Here is a 13,572-nt window from a genome sequence, read left to right on the forward strand (position 1 = left end):
ACCAGCGCCATCTGACTTCTGAACAGAAGAGGAATTTATTGAAACTGGGGAACTTGGAGAGAATGAAGAGGAAGACCAGAGACCAAAGTGCAGAGGAAGGCTTGCACGGTGAAGTTGCTGGAATGGTTTGCTGAGAAGGCAGCCCCTGCTTCCTTTCCATAGGAGGCTTGGGGCCGCCGGCGCGACAGCCATCCGTCACCGTCACCGTCACCTTAAGCCGGACTCTGCTGCCCTGGCTCGTGCATCCCTGCGCCGTTCTGACAGCACCGAGGCTGCCCTAATAGTCTCTGACTGGCCTTGCATCGTTGAGACACACTCTGATGATTCAAAGTCCCACATTGGGGCACCAGATGGGCCTCGTTCTAAATGTTAGGCGAGGGCTTCTCATCCCTTCAAAGCCTTGGCTTCCATAGCAAGAACTGGGACCCTGCCTTTCATTATTTTATGGTTACCACAAAGAAAAAGAGCTTTGGCACGCTGGCCAGCCAGTGACAAACGTCTGCCACGCTGCCTAAAACCCTCCAATGGCTTCCCCTGCCACTTAGAGCAAAATCCCCTGAGCCTTCACAGCTGGCACGATCTGGCCCATCAAGCTTTCGGACCTCACCCCACGCCATTCTCCCTGGCTTGTGTTCCCATCACATGGGCTTTCTGTCTGTCTTTGAACATGCCACACTCATTCCAGCCCTCAGTCTGGAAGGCCCTTCCCTGATCTTTCCTACTGATCTTTTCTCTACTAAGTCTCAGCTCAAACACCTCCTCAGTGAAACCTTCCTAAAGGAAACCACATCTTTCCTCTGTATTCCAGGTTTGCCCTGATATCTTCTTGTGGGGTTTTTTTTTGTTGTTGTTAGTTTGTTCATTTTCTGCCTTGATTTCTGCAGAAGGTGACTCCTACCTTGTCTGTCATCGCTGCAGTCTCCAGGGAGCATGCCTGGTGCAGAACAGTTGCTGAATGTTTGTTGAATGAATGCATGGATGGCTGGATAGCATGTCTGTTTAGGATGGAGCTCTCCTCGATGACAAAAGAAGCAAAACAGTTTCATAATGGAAGCAATGGCAAAAGGGATCCCACGAATGCTTTTTCAAATCATTAACTTTCTGGGATCCATCCATGATATTTCTTTTGGAGGTTTTACTAAGGAGTTAGGGATCTTAGGTAGGTCCTAATAAGTCTTTTTGATCTTCTGGAGAAACCACGGGTTTCCTTCTGATGACACCAGCTTGTAGTCCTCCGTTCTAGCAATTAAAGTAGAAGGAAAAATTGAGGTAGGGAAAACCACAAAGTGCACCTTATTCATACTGAGTATGCAAGAGGCCGTACAGTTACAACTGTTACAAGGATAATACAATTGTTGCACGGATTCGTGTCCAACACACCTGAGTTCTACTCCCACATCTAATTCTTATTAGCTGTGTGTTGTTGGCTCTGCCACTTTAGCTGGGTGAGCATGGGCAAGTCACTGAATCTCTCTTTGCTTCAACTTCCATGTTTGCAAAATGGGAATAACAGCAGCACCTACATTATAGGATTGTTGTGAGGACAAAATTAGTCAATATATAGAGACGACTTAGAAAAGTATCTGGCATATGTGCTTTGATAAATCACCATATAAGCATGAGCTGTTATTATAGCTAGGATTGTATCTGTTGGTTGAGAAAAGAAACTTGGTCAAGATAGAAATTTACTGATGTCTCGTATATGTTAGAGGTAGGCAACCCAGGGCTGATGTAGCCGTTTCACAGTCATCAAGGACCAAAATTCCTTCTTTCTCCACTACTATCTAATACATAAGTTATAGCCTCAAAGCACAAGATGGCTCCTGAAGCTCCTGTTACCACGTCTGCATTCCAGGCATCAGGAAGAAGGCTGAAGAAGGACCTCATGGCAGAGTCAACACTCATTAAAGAACCTTCCCAGAGGACCCACACAGTGCTCTCACTGGCCAGAACCAGACAACATGGCCACACATAGCTGGAAGGGGCACAGGAAAATGCAGTTTTCACAGGGCACATTACCATCCCAAGTAAAACTGGCCTTGTGTTCTGAAGAAGAAAGAGAGAATGGATATTGCACCTTGTGCAAGTTATTTAACTTCCCTCCCAATTTTAGTTTGTTTTCTTTTTCTTTTCATTTGTACAGTGGGAACAATGGTACTTATCTCCTACAGCTAACTGGACGTTTACATGAAATAAAGCCTAAAAACCGCTAGCACAGTGCCCAGCACATACTAAATAAACCTCAGTCATCTCATAAGAAGGACAAAATGTATGTCTGAATACTTCTAAAAAGAAGCTAGGCAAAACTAAAAGAACTGAAAGTAGAAAAAAAAACTCTGCGAATAAAGTACTGATTAACTCCAGAAAGAAACCTACTCTGTCTATAGTTTCTTCTACCTTTTCATTACTTTGGCGCCCTTTATCTCAACTGGCTTTCGGCTGACAAAGTTCCAGCTTTAAATATCACATCACCTTGCCATCAGACTAACAAAGGGCCACTGTGTGTCTGGGTGGGACCGTCTCAAACTTAGGGTTCTGAATCTTTCTGGTCTCACCCACCACCAACTTCCATCCCACTGTGTCCAGGGTTCTAGACCAGTGGCTTATGAACCTGGCTTATCCGAAGAGTCACTCACCTGAAGAGGTTTGTGAAAATACAGCCTCCCAGTCCCCACTACAGGAATGAAACAGAAAGACTTCTACATCTGCCTCAGCTGTGTCAAACGGACTCTGGGATTTTGGGCTAAATGACTCACCAGCTTGAACGTTTACATAATACAAATGAACCTACTTTGAAACATAAACACCGACTGAACATTATGAGGGCCAGACATCGTTCTAAGCATGTTGCATGGGCTAACTCATTCAGGTACTGTGATTCCCCTTCGTGCGGATCAGGAAACTGAGGCACTGAGAGGGTAAGCAAGCCGCTCAAGGTCATGCAGAAACCAGGAGCTGGCATTCAGCCCAGACAATCTGGCTTCTGAAAGTCTGTGTGCTTAACCCCTATCCCTTCCATGCTCCGATCTATATAGAAGAGTTGAGGCCCTCCAATACAAATTATAAAAATCTGAACAGACTTCCTCTTGGCATCTATCAAGTAAATTGCAAAATATTTTTACTCATGATCGTTTATCTTCCCAAGCATGCTTCGGCACAGGTAGGTGCGTTATAAAAGTATTTCAAGACAAGAATCAAAAATGGTGTCGAAACGATATTTTTATGTGTGTGTATGTTTGCAATGGTTCTTTACATAAAGAAATATATCTGCAGGGGCGCCTGGGTGGCTCAGTGGGTTAAAGCCTCTGCCTTGGGCTCAGGTCATGAACCCAGGGTTCAGGGATGGAGCCCCACATCAGGGGGTGGGGGGAAGCAGGGAGCCTGCTTCCTCCTCTCTCTCTGCCTGCCTCTCTGCCTAACTGTGATCGCTGTCTGTCAAATAAATAAATAAAATATTTTTTAAAAAAGAAATATGCTTAAAAAAAGAAATATATCTGTACACACATACATATACATATATATGTATATACATATATATACACATATGTGCTGCAGAGGGAGGCCTATAGAAAATCTAAGGGAAAATGTGGCAACATGTGACAGTTAATTCTGTGTGGTGTTTATTTATCTGAAAGACACATTTGAATTTTTCCCAACAAAAAATTCTTAAATTTTAAAGATAAGGCATTTTATATATTTTAAAGCAAAGACAGTATAAAACAGCAGCTATATCCTATTTTCTTGGTGAGTCTTGCAAGCCCTTCATTTGAAATTCCTCCTGTAAGATCCTTCACAAAGAAACCTGAGGGGCGCCTGGGTGACTCAGTCATTAAGTGCCTGCCTTGCCTTGGCTCAGGTCATGGGGGGGGGGATTGAGCCCCGCATTGTGCTCCCTGCTCAATGGGAAGCCTGCTTCTCCCTCTCCCACTCCCTTTGTGTTCCTGCTCTCACCGTCTCTCTTTGTCAAATAAATAAATAAAATCTTTAAATTAAAAAAAAAATCTGATGGAAAGTCTGGATTACAGGTATGTTTGCCTGGTGGCCGACCTATTGGTTTTAGAATGTAATGGATGTGGGTTTAGATCCTAGCTGTGACATAGATGTCAGACCGGTTACTGAATGACCCAGCCTCACGCACGCTCAGTGTAAAGGTCCAGGGGCCAATCCTTTCGCAGGGCTGAACACATGTATACAGGTGCTTAATATAAGGCAACGACCATAGTTAGCAAGAAGCAATCATCATCAGAACATAACTCAGGGGGCGCCTGGGTGGCTCAGTGGGTTAAAGCCTCTGCCTTCAGCTTGGGTCATGATCCCAGAGTCCTGGGATCGAGCCCCGTATCGGGATCTCTGCTCCGTGGAGAGTCTGCTTCCTCCTCTCACTCTGCCTGCCTCTCTGCCTAGTTGTGATTTCTCTCTGTCAAATAAATAAAATATTTAAAAAAAAAAAAGAAAGGAAAAGAAAAAAAAAAAGAACATAACTCAGAATTGTTAAGTGCCAATCGCCAAACCAGCTCCTTTTGTAATAATTTGTTAATTAGAATTAAGTGTCCACTTCTGTGAAGAAGTTTGAGGGATGGAACAGGTCAGGCTGCCTTCGGGGATCCTGGCAACATCAGTCGAAGTATTGTTTCTAGTTCAATGTATGTATGTTCCTTGGGACAGGCAGTCACCCTAAGCCCTGGTCTCCCAGCTTTTGAACTTTCCATTTTCCAAAACACAGATTTGTGTGAGTCACACCCTCGTGTGCCTTTCTGCTGTGTCTGTGGCCTGGCTGTTTCCATTCTACCCACGGCCATCCCCACCCCTCCTGCTCTAACAGCGGCTGTTAAGGCCTTGCTCAAGGCTCTCTGCTTCCATCTGAATTCCTCCCCACCACCAACGCTGCAGAAATTGCGGTCTCGAGGGTTACCAGTGGCATTCTTCTTGCCACATCCAGGGTTCAGCCTTATCTTCCTGGACCTTGCTCTATCAATCATCACTCTCTCCATGTCTCCAGGCACCTTTCTTTCAGTCTATAAATATTCTCCAAGCTCCGGCAGCTTAAAAAAATAATGAAAAGTTAATAACCTTGACTTCATGTCACTCTGTGGCAACTGACACATTTTTGGAATTCCTGCTTCTTCGTGGTCAAGAGTTTCAATTCTGGAAACTTTAGCTCCAGTTCTGCACTGGTAACTGTAGGACCTTTTGCTTCACCTTCCTGAGCCTCAGTTTCCTCCTCTGTAAGGCTACGATTATGAGGCTACGATTACCATCCACCTGTCAGGTTGTTGTGAGAATTAGTCATCAGTGCAGAGCCTCGTTATACAGAAGGTGATCAATGTTAGCTATGATCTGAGTCCCCTCTCCCTTTCATTCTTCAGTGGACCAGAACCTGGCTCACCACTCCTGAGACACTTCTCAGAAAAGGTCACCCGTGACCTACTACTTGTTAGTCAATGGCTCTCTGTTGCATTTGACATTACTGGTTATTTCCTCCTTCCTGAAACTCTCTAGTCCCTCATCTCTTGCCATATCCTGCCGCGTCCCCATGTCATCGTGCCCTAGTTAAACTGAGTGCGTGCCCGCACGCATGCAAGCATACACGCATGCACGCACGTGCACACATGCTTACCTTCAAACCTTTGCTCTTGTGAAACTATACCACTGCCATCAGCGCCCAACCCCTCGCCCTCCAGAGTCTCTTCCGCTCATGCCTTCCTCAGATTAACTTCCACTGATCCTGCAAGGGATCTTGCTTCCCCTGGAACCTCTCCTTAACACTCTTTTCCCACCAAAGCTAGGTTGGGCATCCTTTCCTGGTCCTCGTGCATCACTCGTGCCCTTCTCACACTGTGTTATCATTCTGTCTCCCCAAATGACTGTGAATTACCTGGTAAAACTATCAGAATCATTTTGGACTCCTCTCTTAGTTTCTAGCACTTGATAGGTTGTGAGATACATAGTAGGAACCCAGTCAATGTCCATGGAATTAAGTAATCAACTAATTAGTACCTACTTCCATCTATATCCCCTAAGTCTTGGGTAGTAGACGCAGAATGACACGACTTGCCAGGAGTCAAGGGTTTAGAAAAAGTCAGTGGCAAGGAAAAGAATAGGCTGGGGGCTCCTGGCTGGCTCCACTGGTAGAGCATACAACTCTTGATCTTGGGGTTGTAGGTTCAAGTCCCATGTTGGGTGTAGAGATTACTTAAAAATAAAATCCTTTAAAATAAAAAAGAATTTAAAAAAATGCATAAGGGGTGCCTGAGTTGGTTAAGCATCTGCCTTTGGCTCAGGTCATGATTCTGGAGTCCCAGGATCAAGCCCAGCAACAGGTCTCCTTGCTCAGTGGGGAGTCTGCTTCTCTCTCTGCCTGCCCCTCCCCCTCCTCCTGTGCGCTCTCTAGCTCTCTTTCTCTCGTTCTCTCTCTATCAGACTAATAAATAAAATCTAAAACAAAAAGAATGCATAAGGCTTGGCCACGTGTGATAAGAAATTTGGCAGAGATGGGCAGTTTGGCAGGAGCGGGGAGGCTATCATGTAGACAAACTCTCAAAATGGAGAGGCAGCAGACTTCGGAAAGCTGACTTCACCTTTCTTTAATCTCTCAGGTTCTCACAGAAAATCGCTAGCTGAAAGGAATGCAGAAGACATGGAAAGCAAAGTATATTCCCTTTCTTTCTTGCTTCTTTCCAAAAGAGCATAGTTAAAATGATAATGCTTGAAAACTTCTGGGTACATGCTATTTGTTTCTTCCAGATACATGCTATTTGTTTTAAAGGATAGAAAGAAAGAAATGCAAGAAAGAAAAATTTGTTTTCAAAAACTTAGGAGAAATTCAGAACATTCTTGGCAAGCTGATATACATTCCCACAGGCACAGTTTATTATCTGCTTGTGGGCATCTCCTTTGCAAGCCGGCTATTACACCATCAAGCACAGAACCCAAAGAATGTCTGGATATTTAGTAACTTTGTTACCAGTGATTTTCCTCCAACATTAAGGCAGATTCACCATGAAGAGAAATTCACCATTCCTAAAACTAGTCATCAGCTAGAGGCATTGGGCATTAATGCTAACAACAATTTAGCTTGTAAAAATCAAAACTTCGTCTTTTTAACAGTGCATTCACACGGCTCAGAATTCAAAAGATGCAAAGGAGTGTACAATACAAAATTTTTCTTCTCATCTGTCCTTTCAGAGTTCTGGTTAGACAAAAGGACATATAAACATGTACATTTTCTCCCTGCTGTCTGCTTTTTGCTATATCCAACTATACACTGGTTCTCACACCTTGCTTTTTTCACCTAACAATGAGTGTATGAAGGAACTTTCTTATTTGATTGGTTACATGCTATAGACACCCCATGATTAATTTACCATTTCCCTGCTCACGGGCATAGAGGTTGCTTCTAATATTTTGATGCTCCAACAGTGTTGTAATGAATAATCTTTACATCCATCATTTTGCACGTGTGCCCAGGTATCAGTAGCTTAAATTCCTAGAAGTGGATTAGCTAAGCCAGGGGGAATGTTCATGTGTAATTTCCTTAGCTCTTGCCAATGTTCTCTCCAGGGAGGTCATTGTACTATTTCGCCCTCCCGCCTGCCTCCTTAGATCTCCAACGACAGTGTTAGCTGACTTTCTAGGCTTTGCCAATCTGGAAGGTGATGAATAACATCTCCATGTACCTCTAGCTTGTATTTTTCTTAACTTGAGTATGGCTATACTTTTTCTTCTCTTCTTCTTTTTTTTTTTTTTTTTAGTTCTCAGGGCTATGCATATTTCCCCCTCTTGTTATAAAGCAACCACCACAACCACAACAATAATAATAGCTAACACTTATGGAGTGTCTTACCATCTTCCTAGTACATTATAGGCATCTCATTTACATCTCTCAACAGTTCTGTTGTTGGTTTTTTCTTTTAAAGATTTTATTTATTTATTTAATGGAGAGAGAGCACACAAGCAGGGGGAGCAGCAGAGAGAGAGCGAGAAGCAGGCTCTCTGCTGAGCAGGGAGCCCCAATGTGGGACTCAATCCCAGGACCCTGGGATCATGACCTGAGCCGAAGGCAGATGCTTAATCGACTGAGCCACCCAGGGGCCCCAATAGTTCTCTTGTACGTATCATTACTATTGCTGATTCACAAATGGGGAAACTGAGGTATAGGGAGTGGAAGTACTTGCTCAGGGTCAAAGAGCAATAAACAGTAGTGCTAGGGGTTGGAACCAGGCTCACTGACCACAGAGTCCATGTTCATAGAAATGAAGTGGCTACACGCACTGATCAACAACCACCCCACAGAAATAGGGGCCATCAGGCATCAATTCCCAGATTCCCTCCCTGAAATTCCACAAAAGTAGCTGCTAACGTTCTCTCACGCTCTTACCTCCTTTTGAGGTTATGGTCTTCTCAGGTTCTAGTCTCCTTTCGAGATGTGCTCTTTAGGGACCACACTATCCCGTGGACCCAGAAATGCAGCCACGTGAGAGGAGTAATTGAGCATCTGAGTGGACATCAGCTCACGGACAGCAACCCCAGACCTAAAGGAAGGAAGAAGTAAAGTTCATTCATCAAACATTTACTGAACATCTATTATGTGCCGGGCACTGGCGCACAGCAATGAACAAGTCGAACCAGGTTCCTGTTCTCATAAAAATTATATTACATTGGGCAATAAATAAATAAGAAAAACATTGGTAGTAATAAGCACGATGCAGAGGGCTAAAATCTTGTAGTTTGGTAAAGAGGGGCTTCTTCAGGCTGGCTAGGTGGGGAAGGCCTCTCCAAAGGAGGAGGCAGGTACACTGAGAAGTAAATGATGATGGGAGGGAAGCAGCTACTGTGGTTCAGGGAAGAGCATTGCAGGAGGAGGAACAGCCACTGCAAAGGTCCCAAGTCATGAACAGGCTGAGCAGATTTGCTGAAGGGAGAGGCCCATGTACCTGGAGCCCAGAGAAAGGGAGCAGTGTGGTTTTGTGAGAGATGTGATCAGAACTCACCTCAGGGCTCTGAGGAGCGGAAACGAGAACCTGGGGAATTGCTATGCCCAGTGGGAAGCTCTGAAGTCTTAAACTGCTGTGGGGGGAATGGGAACATGAGTCTGTGTGTGACCTAATCTGATTTAATTGTTTTTAGAAACAATCCCTTTGGCTGCTAGGAGGACAGCAGATGATAGGGAGGCAAGGGAGCAAACACGGAGACCAGCTGGAGGCTATGGAAGTGGCTTGGACAGAGACCATGAAGGCTTGGACCAGAGCGGTGCTTCGCAAACTTTAGGGCTTCAGAATCCTCTGGGGGATCCCTACCCCACCGTTCCTGATTCTGGAGAGGACTCGAAGATTTTTGCATTTCTAACCAGCTCCCGGATGGTCTCCTGACCCTGCTGGTCCGCAAATCACATGGTGAGCGGCATTGGCTAGACCCGAGAGGGAAACAGTGGACAGATTTCAGCATATCGTGGAAGTAGAGTCCGCAGGACTTAGTAATGGATTGCAGTAAAGAGGAGAATCAAGGGTAACTTTGGGGTTTTGGTTAAGCCACGGAGGAAACAATACCGTGGGAGTGTGTCCTGAGAGGGGAGAATGCAAGCGGGAGCAGATAGAAGCCGGGGTGAATCTGGAGTTCTTCTGAGGGCGTGTGGAAATGTCAGTCACGAGGTGGTGACTTCTGGTGCTGGGGTGAGAGGGCAGGCCTGGGATGTGATTTAAAGTGACAGCACGGGAGGAGGGGGCCCGGGGAGAGTGTGTCCTTGGGGAAGAGAAGGAGCGTAGGGTAGAGCCCTGGGCATCCAACATGTAGAAATGTGGGAAGAGCAGGGGAAGCCGTGTGCCGGCCGCACAGCTGGAAGCAAGGTGCAGGGTAAGAGGCCAGACTGCAGAGGAGAGGCCCCCCCCCCCCCCATCTGGGAAGGAAAAAGAAGAACCAGCGAAAGGGAGGGATGGACACTGCGAGACTCTGGGACCGTAACTGCAGCTAGGTTCTTCAAGCTTCCTGAGCAACCATCAACTCCAAATGCTTTTCTTCTGGGAAAGTGAAGAAGGTGGAAATCCCAGCGATCACAGCTCCCTCTCCAGCCAGCCTTGAGTCCTGGAATGCTGGCAGCATTTGAGAGAAAGAAATAGACTGAGTTCTGGGAGTTGGGCCTGGAAAGGAGACTAGGGATTCAGAAATGACCATGGATGGCTTCTCAGATGGAAGGCCTATACCATTCTGGAAACTTCTTCACGTTCACTTAGAAGAACAAGCATCCCTGCTCCTCTCTCCAAGGGCAATTAATTCTTTTTTTTTAAACTTTTTTTTTTTTTAAAGATTTTATTTATTTATTTGACAGAGAGATCACAAGTAGATAGAGAGGCAGGCAGAGAGAGAGGGAAGCAGGTTCCCTGCCGAGCAGAGAGCCCGATGCGGGACTCGATCCCAAGACCCCGAGATCATGACCTGAGCCGAAGGCAGCGGCTTAACCCACTGAGCCACCCAGGCGCCCCCAAGGGCAATTAATTCTTCACCCAGTGTTTGTGAGCGCTGGGCCTCTGAGCTGAACCCTGGCTCCACGGAGGTCTCCTCCCTCGTCTGCATTTTTGATGGCTTCCTCTGGCCTGGCTCCTTCCCCTCAGACTACAATAATGCCACTCTAACCTCAAATAAAGCTCCGTTCCTCCACCCTTCCTCCCCTACATACTGCTCTCATTGCTTTTACCCCAAACTTCCTACACCGATGCTCATGCTTCCTTACTTTCTTTCTCGTCTGCACCGCCTGGAATTTGGCTTCTGTCCCTGCCACTGTCTCCAAAGCCACAGCCACCTCCTAACCATCAAACCCAGGGTCTGCTCCTGTAGGTCCTTGGCTCAGCAGTGTCTGTGCTGCATTTCCCACAGGGATCACCCCCTCCTTCTAGAAACTCTTGCCTCTACCATTCCACACAAATGCTTTCTTCTCCCGCAGTATGGCCTTGGGGTCCAGGACCCTCTGAGACCCACCACTGGTGGCCTGGTCTCCTTCTCTGCCCTCTCCTGGATGATCTCAGCCATACCCTTGCACAATCACTTGGCCATGAACTGATGGCTGGTGATGCTGGCATTTGCAGCTGCCTGTTTGATATTTCCATGTTCCGCAGGCATGTCAGAGATATCCGAAGCAAAACCTAGGGCCACAGTTTGCACTTAAGAAACATACATTAAGTCCATATTTGATGAATGAACTGGTTTTGTTGTTGTTGTTTCTGGTTCATGCCGATCTCCTACCTATTAAAGAAAAGGCAATAAGCAATACACAGAACGCAAACACCTCTTTCCCTTCTATCTGCGTTAATGAAGGGACCTCACACCCTCCTCTCTCACTGCATCTAAATGGTCACCCAGGCTTGTAGATTCTATCTCCGGAATGATTCTGGAATCTTACTGCTTTATTCTTTTCTGTTCCTACTCTGCTGTTATTTCCTTTTCTCCAGGTGACCAACGGGAGCCTAACTCGGTGGTTCTCAAAGTTGACTACACATTAGAATCACCTGGAAGATCTTAAAAATCCTGACATCCAGGCTCACCTAGACTAATTAAACCTGGATTTCTGAGGGGTGAAGTTTGAGCACTTGTATTTCTAAAAAGCTCCACAAGTGATTACAGTATGCAGTCAGATTTAAGAACCACAAATGGTTTCCCTCTCTAAGTATCCAGTATTTCCCTCCAAGAAAATCATATCTCTTCTGTTTTAAATCTTCAGATGACTCCCTATATCTTATAGCAAGATTTCAAACTCAGGACCCAGTGTCAGGAGGTCTGTGAACTCCATTTAATTATACTCAAAAAATTTTTTAAAGATTTATTTAACAGAGATCACAAGTAGACAGAGAGGTGGGCAGGAGAGCAGGTTCCCTGCTGAGCAGAGAGCCCCATGCAGGGCTCGATCTCAGGACCCTGAGATCACTACCTGAGCCCAAGGCAGAGGTTTAATCCACTGAGCCACCCAGGTGCCCCTATCATCAAAATATTGTAGGGAGATGATTCATCCATTCTTAAGGGATTCTGCTTCAAAAAAAAAAAGTAAGGAAATAGTGGTAAACTCAACACTTACTATATGCTAAGCACTTTAACCTATAGGAGTGGTTAATATGCAAAACTAACCCATTAGTATGAGTGGCACCTCCTTTTTACAGATGATGGTTAAGTAACTTCCCCAAGTCAGCAAGCTCTTGGAGTCTGGACTTAGACCCAACTAGATCTACTCTTCACCACCTCCCTGGTTTGCAGGACTAATCCAGACCAGGTAGTTCTGGAAAACAAGGCCCTCCTCCACCTGCCTAATCACTTGTATCCCTCCTCCCACAGCCATGGTCTGGCCACCCACTTCTCTCCATTTCCTGAAATCACATAGTCCAAGCCTCTGTCCCCCACACATGCTGTGACCACTCCCTAGAATGTCCTCCCTATGCTTCCCGGCTGAGCAGAATCCTACTTACATTTCAGGACTCAGCAAAAAACGTTCCCCCCAATTCCCTGAATCCTTGTCTCCCCCACCCCGCTTCCCCAGAAGACCTCGATTATGGCACTTAGAGCATCAGATGATAGAGGGTGGTGTTCTCATCTCTCCCTCGATAGGCGGAATTCCTTGAGAGAGGCAACTGTGTCTTGTTCATTTGTGACACCCCAACATTTCACAGCACCCTGGTCCACAGGATGGGCTCAATGAATATTTGTTAAAAAAAAAAAAGTATAATTTAACTGTATGAGGACCCAGGTTTGATCCCTAGTATCTCCACAAAAATAAAGAGAGAAAGAGAAAAGAAAAGAATAGAATAGACTAGAATTTAAGTGTGCTTTCTACTTACTAGGGAGTACCCGTGTTCTAAAGTAGGAAGAGTAGGCCTTTGTCTTATGAGAATGACGTTTAGGATGTTCTTAGGTTGCCAAGACGTCCCTGCCGATCTCATAGAGTTATTGTTAAGATTGGATGAAATAATTATTTAAAAGCACTCGGCATTGTTAAACACACTAGGAAAAAGAAAGCTTGAGTATGAACTAACTCTCTGCTCACGTCCAGTGGCTAATGGGCCATTATGAAGGTCAGGAAATGTAGATTTAACAACCAACAGCTACATGCCTTACAAAAGTGTCTGTCATTGCATTGGCATCTCCTGCTCTGAAGCAAACAATTTCCTCATTGCTGTGGCATTCTGCACAGCTGAAAGAGCCACACCAGGAATGCTCCATTGAATTAATACTTAAAATTGATTTTGTAAAACATGTCTCAAGTGTCCTGAGAGGTTCAGGCAAAGTTGCTTTTACCAGGGGTGAGCAAACAGAGGCATTGGGGTGCAGTTGGACATACATGGCCTTTATGAAGTCTTCTGATTTCGATAGTATCCTGTTGAGGGATGCCTAAAATCGGGCACTTGGGAATGAATAAAACTGGTCTTTTAATGAAAATTATAAAATTGTGGCAAACTCGGGGCGCCTGGGTGGCTCAGTGGTTTAAAGCCTCTGTCTTCGGCTCAGGTCATGATCTCAGGGTCCTGGGATCGAGTCCTGCATTGGGGCTCTCTGCACAGCGGGGAGCCTGCTTCCTCCTCTCTCTCTCCACCTCTCTGC

This window comes from Meles meles, chromosome 1 (genome assembly GCF_922984935.1).
Source record: "Meles meles chromosome 1, mMelMel3.1 paternal haplotype, whole genome shotgun sequence".
Lineage (NCBI taxonomy): Eukaryota > Metazoa > Chordata > Mammalia > Carnivora > Mustelidae > Meles > Meles meles.